The sequence below is a fragment of the Eschrichtius robustus genome, chromosome 4, assembly GCF_028021215.1.
Source record: "Eschrichtius robustus isolate mEscRob2 chromosome 4, mEscRob2.pri, whole genome shotgun sequence".
Taxonomy (NCBI): Eukaryota; Metazoa; Chordata; class Mammalia; order Artiodactyla; family Eschrichtiidae; genus Eschrichtius; species Eschrichtius robustus.
The window spans coordinates 43,281,455-43,294,663 of NC_090827.1; the positions used below are offsets into that span (position 1 = coordinate 43,281,455).

Consider the following 13,209-nt stretch of genomic DNA (forward strand, 5'->3'; position numbering starts at 1 on the left):
TCGCTTTCATCACTTGAAATATGTCCTGCCACTCCCTTCTGGCTTGCAGAGTTTCTGCTGAAAGATCAGCTGTTAACCTTATGGGGATTCCCTTGTATGTTATTTGTTGCTTTTCTCTTGCTGCTTTTAATATTTTTTTTGTATTTAATTTTTGATAGTTTGATTAATATGTGTCTTGGCATGTTTCTTCTTAGATTTACCCTGTATGGGACTCTCTGTGCTTCCTGAACTTGATTGACTATTTCCTTTCCTATATTAGGGAAGTTTTCAAGTATAATCTCTTCAAATATTTTCTCAGTCCCTTTCTTTTTCTCTTCTTCTTCTGAAACCCCTATAAGTCAAATGTTGGTGCGTTTAATGTTATCCCAGAGGTCTCTGAGACTGTCCTCAATTCTTTTCATTCTTTTTTCTTTGTTCTGCTCTTTGGTAGTTATTTCCACTATTTTATCTTCCAGGTCACTTATCCGTTCTTCTGCCTCAGTTACTCTCCATTGATTCCTTCTAGAGAATTTTTAATTTCATTTATTGGTTTGTTCATCATTGTTTGTTTGCTCTTTAGTTCTTCTAGGTCCTTGTTAAATGTTTCTTGTATTTTCTCCATTCTATTTCCAAGATTTTTGATAATCTTTACTATTATTACTCTGAATTCTTATTCAGGTAGACAGCCTATTTCCTCTTCATTTGTTTGGTCTGGTGGGTTTTTACCTTGCTCCTTCATCTGCTTGTGTTTCTCTGTCTTCTCATTTTGCTTAACTTACTGTGTTTGGGGTCTCCTTTTTGCAGCCTGCAGGTTCCCGTTGTTTTTGGTGTCTGCCCCCAGTGGGTAAGGTTGGTTCAGTGAGTTGTGTAGGCTTCATGGTGGAGGAGACTGGTGCCTGTGTTCTGGTGGGTGGGGCTAGATCTTGTCTTTCTGGTGGGCAGGATCATGTCCAGTGGTATGTTTTCAGTGTCTGTGAACTTATGATTTTAGGTAGCCTCTCTGCTAATGGGTGGGGTTGTGTTCCTGTCTTGTTAGTTGTTTGGCATGGGGTTCCCAGCACGGGAGCTTGCTGGTCATTGAGTGGAGGTGGGTCTTAACATTGAGACGGAGTTCTCTGGGAAAGCTCTTGCCAATTGATATTACCTGGGCCCTGGAGGTCTCTGGTAGTCCAATTTCCTGAGGTCGGCTTTCCCACCTCAGAGGCTAAGGCTTGACACCCGGCTGGAGCACCACGACCCTGTCAGCCGCACGGCTCTTCCTGGGAATTCCCTAGCCATCCAGTGGTTAGGACTCCGAGCTTTCACTGCCGATGGTACGGCTTCGATCCTTGGTCGGAGAACTAAGATCCTGCAAGACACCGCCAAAAAAAAAACAAAAACAAAGAAACACCTTTTCCTGGAGACAAAGTGTCACTCCATGCTTCTGAGAAAGCTCTCCCAGCAACTCCAAAATGAATTCTTAATTTATAAGTATGGAAAACTGGGTAGGACCACCAGCTCACTGTAAGTCATATACATTTTCAGGGACTTGGAGAAGGGTAAAGAACTGAGATTCTTAATTCTCTTCTATTTTAAACTCGCTTTATAATATATACTGACCTCTAATTTTGCATTTCAATTTCAGTATTTACTGGGAAGCAACTTAAATAAAAATCTGGTTTTTTTATTGATCATATGAGAAACTTGCTCTGGGACCCTGATGAGTGGGGAAATGCCTAGCACCTTTATATTTTCTCACTGCAGCTTTCTTTACACAGTAGCTCCACGTAGGCTATCTGTAGCACTCTCACTTCCAGATTACTTAGATTTTCCTTAAGAGTAGTTATCTGTGTTGAAATACAAGCTCTGTAAGTTCAGTTTCAAAATTTGTTTCAAGTGTCCAGATTTATCTTATGCCTCCATATTCACTGTTGCCTTACTTTTCCCACTGCTGTAGCTTCCTGAAAACAAAAAACATTTCCTCATTAAACCTTTGACCCTACTGTCTGCTTGTAACCGTTATTTCTATGAAAAAATGACCACTTACACAACAGTAGACATTTCTTTCATTTTGCCCAGTCTACCAAACTCCTTCAGTGAATTCTGGCTTCTTGATTTTCAACAGACTATTATATCTGGGTTGCTTTGGAAGGTACCACATGCTTCGGCTTGCGAGCAGAGTAAATGCCTCTGATAATATTCTGTTGCATAGGGAAAATCCTGGTGTGGATGAAAAGTGGGAATGAGTGGTATATCTCCTTTATCTTTTTACCATTTCAGATATTATTTCTTGCTGATGTGTCTCTTGTTAAAATCACGAAGTCTGCAGTTAAACTTTTCTCTTGATGTGATTTTCATCTCCCAGGAGTGTTTGTGTGTTTTCCATAGAAATAGTTTTATCTCCCTTCTGTGAGTTTGGCCTCTCACCTTCCTATCATTTTCTGTATAGTTAATTTCTCTGCTTTTTTTATTTATTTAGTGATTTATTCAATTGTATGTTTATTCGGTTACATATTTAACAATTTGTTTGCTCATCACTCTTTCTTTTTTTTTTTAACATCTTTTTTTTCTTTTAAATGGATGACTACAACAAAAGCAACAATGATTGCAGTTACCAAACACGAAACACACTCATACTATGTCATAATATTGACATTCAGTCCAGTAATCCTCTACTGTAACAGCTCCTTTACTTTGCAGTGAAAATTGATTTGTATATTTTTTGCCTCTGAGTACTTGTGGGATTTTTTTTTTTTATTCAAACAGAAAGTCACAAAAATTATAATCATCCTCATCAGTTCACTCAGTCCCATGTAATTAATTTTTTTTTTCATCTTGATCTTTTGTTAGCACTTTTATGAATTCATCAGTTTTCCATTAGAGTTCTGAAAATGCTTATTCATTAAGTTCAGCAGTATAGTCAGTTACCAGAAACCTGTACTTGTCAGAGTCTTTTCCATGAATTCCTTGAAGATGAAACCCTTTTATAGGAACATATTTGCAAAAGCATCAGAGTACACCCAGAACTGTCTGTAAATGACAAAAGACTTAAAAATGACCACGGTTAAGGATTTGATGAAAGTTCATAATAATGTAATTGACAAGGTGATTTAGTTATTTCTGAGATATATATTTTAAAGTAATAACTAGAATTATGACTTATAACATACCAGAACATATAATATTTTTAGGAATTTCATGTAATGTCTGAAACATTTATATTAACACATTTCCCTATAAATAACCAAAAGAAAGTTTAGTTATTAGTTGTTTTTTTTGTTTGTTTGTTTGTTTCTTTATACTGCAGGTACTTACTAGTCATCAATTTTATACACGTCAGTGTATACATGTCAATTCCAGTCGCCCAATTTAGCACACCACCATCCCCACCCCACCTCAGTTTTCCCCCCTTGGTGTCCATACGTTTGTTCTCTACATCTGTGTCTCAACTTCTGCCCTGCAAACCAGTTCATCTGTACCATTTATCGAGATTCCACTTACATGCGTTAATATACGATATTTGTTTTTCTCTTTCTGACTTACTTCACTGTCATACATGACAGTCTCCAGATCCATCCACGTCTCAACAAATGACTCAATTTCGTTCCTTTTTATAGCTGAGTAATATTCCATTGTATATATATACCACATCTTCTTTATCCATTCGTCTGTCAATGGGCATTTAGGTTGCTTCCATGACCTGGCTATTGTAAATAGAGCTGCAATGAACATTGTGGTACATGACTCTTTTTGAATTATGGTTTTCTCTGGGTATATGCCCAGTAGTGGGATTGCTGGATCATATGGTAATTCTATTTTTAGTTTTTTAAGGAACCTCCGTACTGTTCTCCATAGTGGCTGTATCAATTTACATTCCCACCAACAGTGCAAGAGGGTTCCCTTTTCTCCGCACCCTCTCCAGCATTTGTTCTTTGTAGACTTTCTGATGATGGCCATTCTGACTGGTGTGAGGTGATACCTCACTGTAGTTTTGATTTGCATTTCTCTAATAATTAGTGATGTTGAGCAGCTTTTCATGTGCTTCTTGGCCATCTGTATGTCTTCTTTGGAGAAATGTCTATTTAGGTCTTCTGCCCATTTTTGGATTGGGTTGTTTGTTTTTTAAATATTGAGCTGCATGAGCTGTTTATATATTTTGGAGATTAATCCTTTGTCCGTTGATTTATTTGCAAATATTTTCTCCCATTCTGAGAGTTGTCTTTTCGTCTTGTTTATGGTTTCCTTTGCTGTGCAAAAGCTTTGAAGTTTCATTAGGTCCCATTTGTTTATTTTTCTTTTTATTTCCATTACTTTAGGAGGTGGATCAAAAAAGATCTTGCTGTGAATTATGTCAAAGAATGTTCTTCCTATGTTTTCCTTTAAGAGTTTTATAATGTCTGGTCTTACATTTAGGTCTCGAATCCATATTGAGTTTATTTTTGTGTGTGGTGGTAGGGAGTGTTCTAATTTCATTCTTTTACATGTAGCTGTCCAGTTTTCCCAGCACCACTTATTGAAGAGACTGTCTTTTCTCCATTGTATATCTTTGCCTGCTTTGTCATACATTCGTTGACCATAGGTGCGTGGGTTTATCTCTGGGCTTTCTATCTTATTCCATTGATCTATGTTTCTGTTTTTGTGACAGTACCATATTGTCTTGATTACTGTAGCTTTGTAGTATAGTCTGAAGTCAGGGTGTCTGATTCCTCCAGCTCCGTTTTTTTCCCTCCAGACTGCTTTGGCTATTCAGGGTCTTTTGTGTCTCCATACAAATTTTAAGATGATTTGTTCTAGCTCCGTAAAAAATGCCATTGGTAATTTGATAGGGATTGCATTGAATCTGTAGATTGCTTTGGGTAGTATACTCATTTTCACAATGTTGATTCTTCCAATCCAAGAACATGGTATATCTCTCCATCTGTTGGTATCATCTTTAATTTCTTTCATCAGTGTCTTATAGTTTTCTGCATACAGGTCTTTTGTCTCCCTAGGTAGGTTTATTCCTAGGTATTTTATTCTTTTTGTTGCAATGGTAAATGGGAGTGTTTCCATCATTTCTCTTTCAGATTTTTCATCATTAGTGTATAGGAATGCAAGAGATTTCTGTGCATTCATTTTGTATCCTGCAACTTTACCAAATTCATTGATAAGCTTTAGTAGTTTTCTGGTGGCATTTTTAGGATTCTCTATGTATAGTATCATGTCATCTGCAAACACTGACAGTTTTACTTCCTGTTTTCCGATTTGGATTCCTTTTATTTCTTTCTCTTCTCTGATTGCCGTGGCTAGGGCTTCCAAAACTATGTTGAATAATAGTGGTGAGAGTGGACATCCTTGTCTTGTTCCTGATCTTAGAGGAAATGCTTTCAGTTTTTCACCATTGAGAATGATGTTTGCTGTGGGTTTGTCGTATGTGGCCTGTATTATGTTGAGGTAGGTTCCCTCTATGCCCACATTCTGGAGAGTTTTTGTCATAAATGGGTGTTGAATTTTGTCAAAAGCTTTTTCTGCATCTATTGAGATGATCATATGGTTTTTATTCTTCAATTGGTTAATATGGTGTATCACATTGATTGATTTGCATATATTGAAGAATCCTTGCATCCCTGGGATAAATCCCACTTGATCGTGGTGTATGATCCTTTTAATGTGTTGTTGGATTCTGTTTGCTAGTATTTTGTTGAGGATTTTTGCATCTATATTCATCAGTGATATTGGTCTGTAATTTTCTTTTTTTGTAGTATCTTTGTCTGGTTTGGGTATCAGGGTGATGGTGGCCTCATAGAAAGAGTTTGGGAGTGTTCCTTCCTCTGCAATTTTTTGGAAGAGTTTGAGAAGGATGGGTGTTAGCTCTTCTCTAAATGTTTGATAGAATTCACCTGTGAAGCCATCTGGTCCTGGACTTTTGTTTGTTGGAAGATTTTTCATCACAGTTTCAATTTCATTACTTGTGATTGCTCTGTTCATATTTTCTGTTTCTTCCTGGTTCAGTCTTGGAAGGTTATACCTTTCTAAGAATTTGTCCATTTCTTCCAGGTTGTCCATTTTATTGGCATAGAGTTGCTTGTAGTAGTCTCTTAGGATGCTTTGTATTTCTGCGGTGTCTGTTGAAACTTCTCCTTTTTCATTTCTGATTTTATTGATTTGAGTCCTCTCCCTCTTTTTCTTGATGAGTCTGGCTAATGGCTTCTCAATTTTGTTTATCTTCTCAAAGAACCAGCTTTTAGTTTTATTGATCTTTGCTATTGTTTTCTTTGTTTCTATTTCATTTATTTCCGCCCTGATCTTTATGATTTCTTTCCTTCTGCTAACTTTGGGTTTTGTTTGTTCTTCTTTCTCTAGTTCCTTCAGGTGCAAGGTTAGATTTTTTACTTGAGATTTTTCTTGTTTCTTTAGGTAGGCTTGTACAGCTATAAACTTCCCTCTTAGAACTGCTTTTGCTGCATCCCATAGGTTTTGGATCGTCGTGTTTTCATTGTCATTTGTCTCTAGGTATTTTTTTATTTCCTCTGACTTCTTCAGTGATCTCTTGGTTATTTAGTAACGTATTGTTTAGCCTCCATGTGTTTGTGTTTTTTACAATTTTTTCCCTGTAATTCATTTCTAATCTCATAGTGTTGTGGTCAGAAAAGATGCTTGATATGACTTCAATTTTCTTGAATTTACTGAGGCTTGATTTGTGACCCAAGATGTGATGTATCCTGGAGAATGTTCTGTGTGCACTTGAGAAAAAAGTGTAATCTGCTGTTTTTGGATGGAATGTCCTATAAATATCATTTAAATCTATCTGGTCTATTGTGTCATTTAAAGCTTTTGTTTCCTTATTTATTTTCATTTTGGATGATCTGTCCATTGGTGTAAGTGAGGTGTTAAAGTCCCCCACTATTATTATGTTACTGTCGATTTCCTCTTTTATAGCTGTTAGCAGCTGCCTTATGTATTGAGGTGCTCCTTTTTTGGGTGCATATATATTTATAATTGTTATATCTTCTTCTTGGATTGATCCCTTGATCATTATGCATTGTCCTTTCTTGTCTCTTGTAACATTCTTTATTTTAAAGTCTATTTTATCTGATATGAGTATAGCTACTCCAGCTTTCTTTTGATTTCCATTTGCATGGAATATCTTTTTCCATCCCCTCACTTTCAGTCCGTATGTGTCCCTAGGGCTGAAGTGGGTCTCTTGTAGACAGCATATATATGGGTCTTGTTTTTGTATCCATTCAGCAAGCCTGTGTCTTTTTGGTTGGAGCATTTAATCCATTCACGTTTAAGGTAATTATCAACATGTATGTTCCTATGACCATTTTCTTAATTGTTTTGGGTTTGTTTTTGTAGGTCCTTTACTTCTCTTGTCTTTCCCACTTAGAGAAGTTCCTTTAGCATTTGTTGTAGAGCTGGTTTGGTGGTGCTGAATTCTCTTAGCTTTTGCTTGTCTGTAAAGCTTTTGATTTCTCCATCGAATCTGAATGAGATCCTTGCCGGGTAGAGTGATCTTGGTTGTAGGTTCTTCCCTTTCATCACTTTAAGTATATCATGCCACTCCCTTCTGGCTTGCAGAGTTTCTGCTGAGAAATCAGCTGTTAACCTTATGGGAGTTCCCTTGTATGTTATTTGTCATTTTTCCCTTGCTGCTTTCAATAATTGTTCTTTGTCTTTAATTTTTGCCAATTTGATTACTATGTGTCTCAGCGTGTTTCTCCTTGGGTTTATCCTGTATGGGACTCACTGTGCTTCCTGTACTTGGGTGGCTATTTTCTTTCCCATGTTAGGGAAGTTTTCAACTATAATCTCTTCAAATATTTTCTCTGGTCCTTTCTCTCTCTCTTCTCCTTCTGGGACCCCTATAATGCAAATGTTGTTGTGTTTAATGTTGTCCCAGAGGTCTCTTAGGCTGTCTTCATTTCTTTCCATTCTTTTTTCTTTATTCTGTTCTGCAGAAGTGAATTCCACTATTCTGTCTTCCAGGTCACTTATCCGTTCTTCTGCCTCAGTTATTCTGCTATTGATTCCTTCTAGTGTAGTTTTCATTTCAGTTATTGTATTGGTCATCTCTGTTTGTTTGTTGTTTAATTCTTCTAGGTCTTTGTTAAACATTTCTTGCATCTTCTCGATCTTTGCCTCCATTCTTTTTCCGAGGTCCTGGATCATCTTCACTATCATTATTCTGAATTCTTTTTCTGGAAGGTTGCCTATCTCCACTTCATTTAGTTGTTTATCTTGTTCCTTCCTCTGGTTCATAGCCCTCTGCCTTTTCATCTTTTCTATCTTTCTGTGAATGTGGTTTTTGTTCCACAGGCTGCAGGATTGTAGTTCTTCTTGCTTCTGCTGTCTGCCCTCTGGTGGATGAGGCTATCTAAGAGGCTTGATGGGAGGGACTGTGGCGGGTAGAGCTGACTGTTTCTCTGGTTGGCAGAGCTCAGTAAAACTTTAATCCACTTGACTGTTGATTGGTGCGCTGGATTCCCTCCCTGTTGGTTGTTTGGCCTGAGGCAACCCAACACTGGAGCCTACCTGGGCTCTTTGGTGGGGCTAATGACAGACTCTGGGAGGGCTCTCACCAAGGAGTACTTCCCAGAACTTCTGCTGCCAGTGTCCTTGTCCCCACGGTGAAACAAAGCCACCCCCCGCCTCTGCAGGATACCCTCCAACACTGGCAGGTAGGTCTGGTTCAGTCTCCCCTGGGGTTACTGCTCCTTCCCCTGGGTCCCGATGTGCACACTACTTTGTGTGTGCCCTCCAAGAGTGGAGTCTCTGTTTCCCCCTGTCCTGTCAAAGTCCTGCAGTCAATTCCCACTAGGCTTCAAAGTCTGATTCTCTAGGAATTCCTCCTCCCGTTGCCGGACCCCCAGGTTGGGAAACCTGACGTGGGGCTCAGAACCTTCACTCCAGTGGGTGGACTTCTGTGGTATAAGTGTTTGCCAGTCTATGAGTCACCCACCCACCAGTTATGGGATTTGATGTTACTGTGATTGCGCCCCTCCTACCATCTTATTGTGGCTTCTCCTTTGTCTTTGGATGTGGGGTATCTCTTTTGGTGAGTTCCAGTGTCTTCCTATCGATGGTTTTCCAGCAGCTAGTTGTGATTCTGGTGTTCTCGCAAGAGGGAGTGAGAGCACGTCCTTCTACTCCGCCATCTTGGTTCCTCCTCTCTCTGCTTTTTAAAAAAAGAACTCCTTTATAAAAAATGTTTATTCATGGATTAACCAAGATGGTGGAGTAGAAGGACGTGCTCTCACTCCCTCTTGCGAGAGCACCAGAATCACAACTGGCTGCTGGACAATCATAGACAGGAAGACCCTGGACTTCACCGAGGAGGATACCCCACGTCCAAGGACAGAGGAGAAGCCACAGTGAGACGGTAGGAGGGGCGCAATCAGAGTAAAATCAAATCCCATAACTGCTGGGTGGGTGGCTCACAGACTGGCGAACACTTATACCACAGAAGTCCACCCACTGGAGTGAAGGTTCTGAGCCCTACGTCAGGCTTCCCAACCTGGGGGTCCGGCTACAGGAGGAGGAATTCCTAGAAAATCAGACTTTGAAGCCTAGTGGGAATTGATTGCAGGACTTTGACAGGACTGGGGGAAACAGAGACCCCACTCTTGGAGGGCACACACAAAGTAATGTGTGCATCGGGACCCAGGGGAAGGAGCAGTGACCCTGGGGGAGACTGAACCAGACCTACCTGCTGGTGTTGAGGGGTCTCCTGCAGAGGCGAGTGGTGGCTCTGTTTCACCGTGGGGATAAGGACACTGGCAGCAGAGGTTCTGGGAAGTTCTCCTTGGCGTGAGCCCTCCCAGAGTCTGCCATTAACCCCACCAAAGAGCACGGGTAGGCTCCAGTGTTGGGTTGCCTCAGGCCAAACAACCAACAGGGAGGGAACCCAGCCCCACCCATCAACAGTCAAGTGGATTAAGGTTTTACTGAGCTCTGACCGCCACAGCAACAGGGAGGGAACCCAGCCCCACCCATCAACAGTCAAGTGGATTAAGGTTTTACTGAGCTCTGACCGTCACAGCAACAGTCAGCTCTACCCACCACCAGAGCCTCCCATCAAGCCTCTTAGATAGCCTCAACCACCAGAGGGCAGACAACAGAAGCAAGAAAAACTACAATCCTGCAGCCTGTGGACCAAAAACCACAGTTACAGAAAGATAGACAAGATGAAAAGGCAGAGGGCTATGTACCAGATGAAGGAACAAGAAAAAACCCCAGAAAAACAACTAAATGAAGTGGAGATAGGCAACCTTCCAGAAAAAGAATTCAGAATAATGATACTGAAGATGATCCAGGACCTCGGAATAAGAATGGAGGCAAAGATTGAGAAGATGCAAGAAATGATTAACAAAGACCTAGAAGAATTAAAGAACAAACAAACAGAGATGACCAATACAGTAACTGAAATGAAAACTACACTAGAAGGAATCAATAGCAGAATAACTGAGGCAGAAGAACGGATAAGTGACCTGGAAGACAGAATGGTGGAATTCACTGCTGCGGAACAGACTAAAGAAAAAAGAATGAAAAGAAATGAAGACAGCCTAAGAGACCTCTGGGACAACATTAAACGCAACAACATTCGCATTATAGGGGTCCCAGAAGGAGAAGAGAGAGAGAAAGGACCAGAGAAAATATTTGAAGAGATTATAGTCAAAAACTTCCCTAACGTGGGAAAGGAAATAGCCACCCAAGTCCAGGAAGCGCAGAGAGTCCCATACAGAATAAACCCAAGGAGAAACACGCCGAGACACATAGTAATCAAAGTGGCAAAAATCAAAGACAAAGAAAAATTATTGAAAGCAGCAAGGGAAAAACGACAAATAACATACAAGGGAACTCCCATAAGGTTAACAGCTGATTTCTCAGCAGAAACTCTGCAAGCCAGAAGGGAGTGGCATGATATACTTAAAGTGATGAAAGGGAAGAACCTACAACCAAGATTACTCTACCCGGCAAGGATCTCATTTAGATTTGATGGAGAAATCAAAAGCTTTACAGACAAGCAAAAGCTAAGAGAATTCAGCACCACCAAACCAGCTCTACAACAAATGCTAAAGGAACTTCTCTAAGTGGGAAACACAAGAGAAGAAAAGGACCTACAAAAACAAACCCAAAACAATTAAGAAAATGGTCATAGGAACATACATATCGATAATTACCTTAAACGTGAATGGATTAAATGCCCCAACCAAAAGACATAGACTGGCTGAATGGATACAAAAACAAGACCCATATATATGCTGTCTACAAGAGACCCACTTTAGACCTAGGGACACATACAGACTGAAAGTGAGGGGATGGAAAAAGATATTCCATGCAAATGGAAATCAAAAGAAAGCTGGAGTAGCTATACTCATATCAGATAAAATAGACTTTAAAATAAAGAACGTTACAAAACACAAGGAAGGACACTACATAATGATCCAGGGATCAATCCAAGAAGAAGATATAACAATTATAAATATATATGCACCCAACATAGGAGCACCTCAATACATAAGGCAACTGCTAACAGCTATAAAAGAGGAAATCGACAGTAACACAATAATAGTGGGGGACTTTAACACTTCACTTACACCAATGGACAGATCATCCAAAATGAAAATAAATAAGGAAACAGAAGCTTTAAATGACACAATAGACCAGATAGATTTAATTGATATATATAGGACATTCCATCCAAAAACAGCAGATTACACGTTCTTCTCAAGTGCGCACGGAACATTCTCCAGGATAGATCACATCTTGGGTCACAAATCAACCCTCAGTAAATTTAAGAAAATTGAAATCATATCAAGCATCTTTTCTGACCACAACGCTATGAGATTAGAAATGAATTACAGGGAAAAAAACGTAAAAAAGACAAACACATGGAGGCTAAACAATACGTTACTAAATAACCAAGAGATCACTGAAGAAATCAAAGAGGAAATAAAAAAATACCTAGAGACAAATGACAATGAAAACACGACGACCCAAAACCTATGGGATGCAGCAAAAGCGGTTCTAAGAGGGAAGTTTATAGCTATACAAGCCTACCTAAAGAAACAAGAAAAATCTCAAGTAAACAATCTAACCTTACACCTAAAGAAACTAGAGAAAGAAGAACAAACAAAACCCAAAGCTAGCAGAAGGAAAGAAATCATAAAGATCAGGGCGGAAATAAATGAAATAGAAACAAAGAAAACAATAACAAAGATCAATAAAACTAAAAGCTGGTTCTTTGAGAAGATAAACAAAATTGAGAAGCCATTAGCCAGACTCATCAAGAAAAAGAGGGAGAGGACTCAAATCAATAAAATCAGAAATGAAAAAGGAGAAGTTTCAACAGACACCGCAGAAATACAAAGCATCCTAAGAGACTACTACAAGCAACTTTATGCCAACAAAATGGACAACCTGGAAGAAATGGACAAATTCTTAGAAAGGTATAACCTTCCAAGACTGAATCAGGAAGAAATAGAAAATATGAACAGACCAATCACAAGTAATGAAATTGAAACTGTGATTAAAAATCTTCCAACAAACAGAAGTCCAGGACCAGATGGCTTCACAGGTGAATTCTATCAAACATTTAGAGAAGAGCTAACACCCATCCTTCTCAAACTCTTCCAAAAAATTGCAGAGGAAGGAACACTCCCAAACTCATTCTATGAGGCCACCATCACCCTGATACCAAAACCAGACAAAGACACTACAAAAAAAGAAAATTACAGACCAATATCACTGATGAATATAGATGCAAAAATCCTCAACAAAATACTAGCAAACAGAATCCAACAACACATTAAAAGGATCATACACCACGATCAAGTGGGATTTATCCCAGGGATGCAAGGATTCTTCAATATACGCAAATCAATCAATGTGATACACCATATTAACCAATTGAAGAATAAAAACCATATGATCATCTCAATAGATGCAGAAAAAGCTTTTGACAAAATTCAACACCCATTTCTGACAAAAACTCTCCAGAAAGTGGGCATAGAGGGAACCTACCTCAACATAATAAAGGCCATATATGACAAACCCACAGCAAACATCATTCTCAATGGTGAAAAACTGAAAGCATTTCCTCTAAGATCAGGAACGAGACAAGGATGTCCACTCTCACCACTATTATTCAACATAGTTCTGGAAGTCCTAGCCACGGCAATCAGAGAAGAAAAAGAAATAAAAGGAATACAAATTGGAAAAGAAGAAGTAAAACTGTCACTGTTTGCGGATGACATGATACTATACATA

The 13,209-nt window shown here is 39.2% G+C and overlaps 1 protein-coding gene across 6 annotated transcripts in view; it reads left to right on the plus strand.

The window, feature by feature from the left end:
- Positions 1-13,209, plus strand: part of ARFIP1 (ARF interacting protein 1) — a 138,863-nt gene that overhangs the window by 75,013 nt on the left and 50,641 nt on the right. The window lies entirely within an intron of this gene.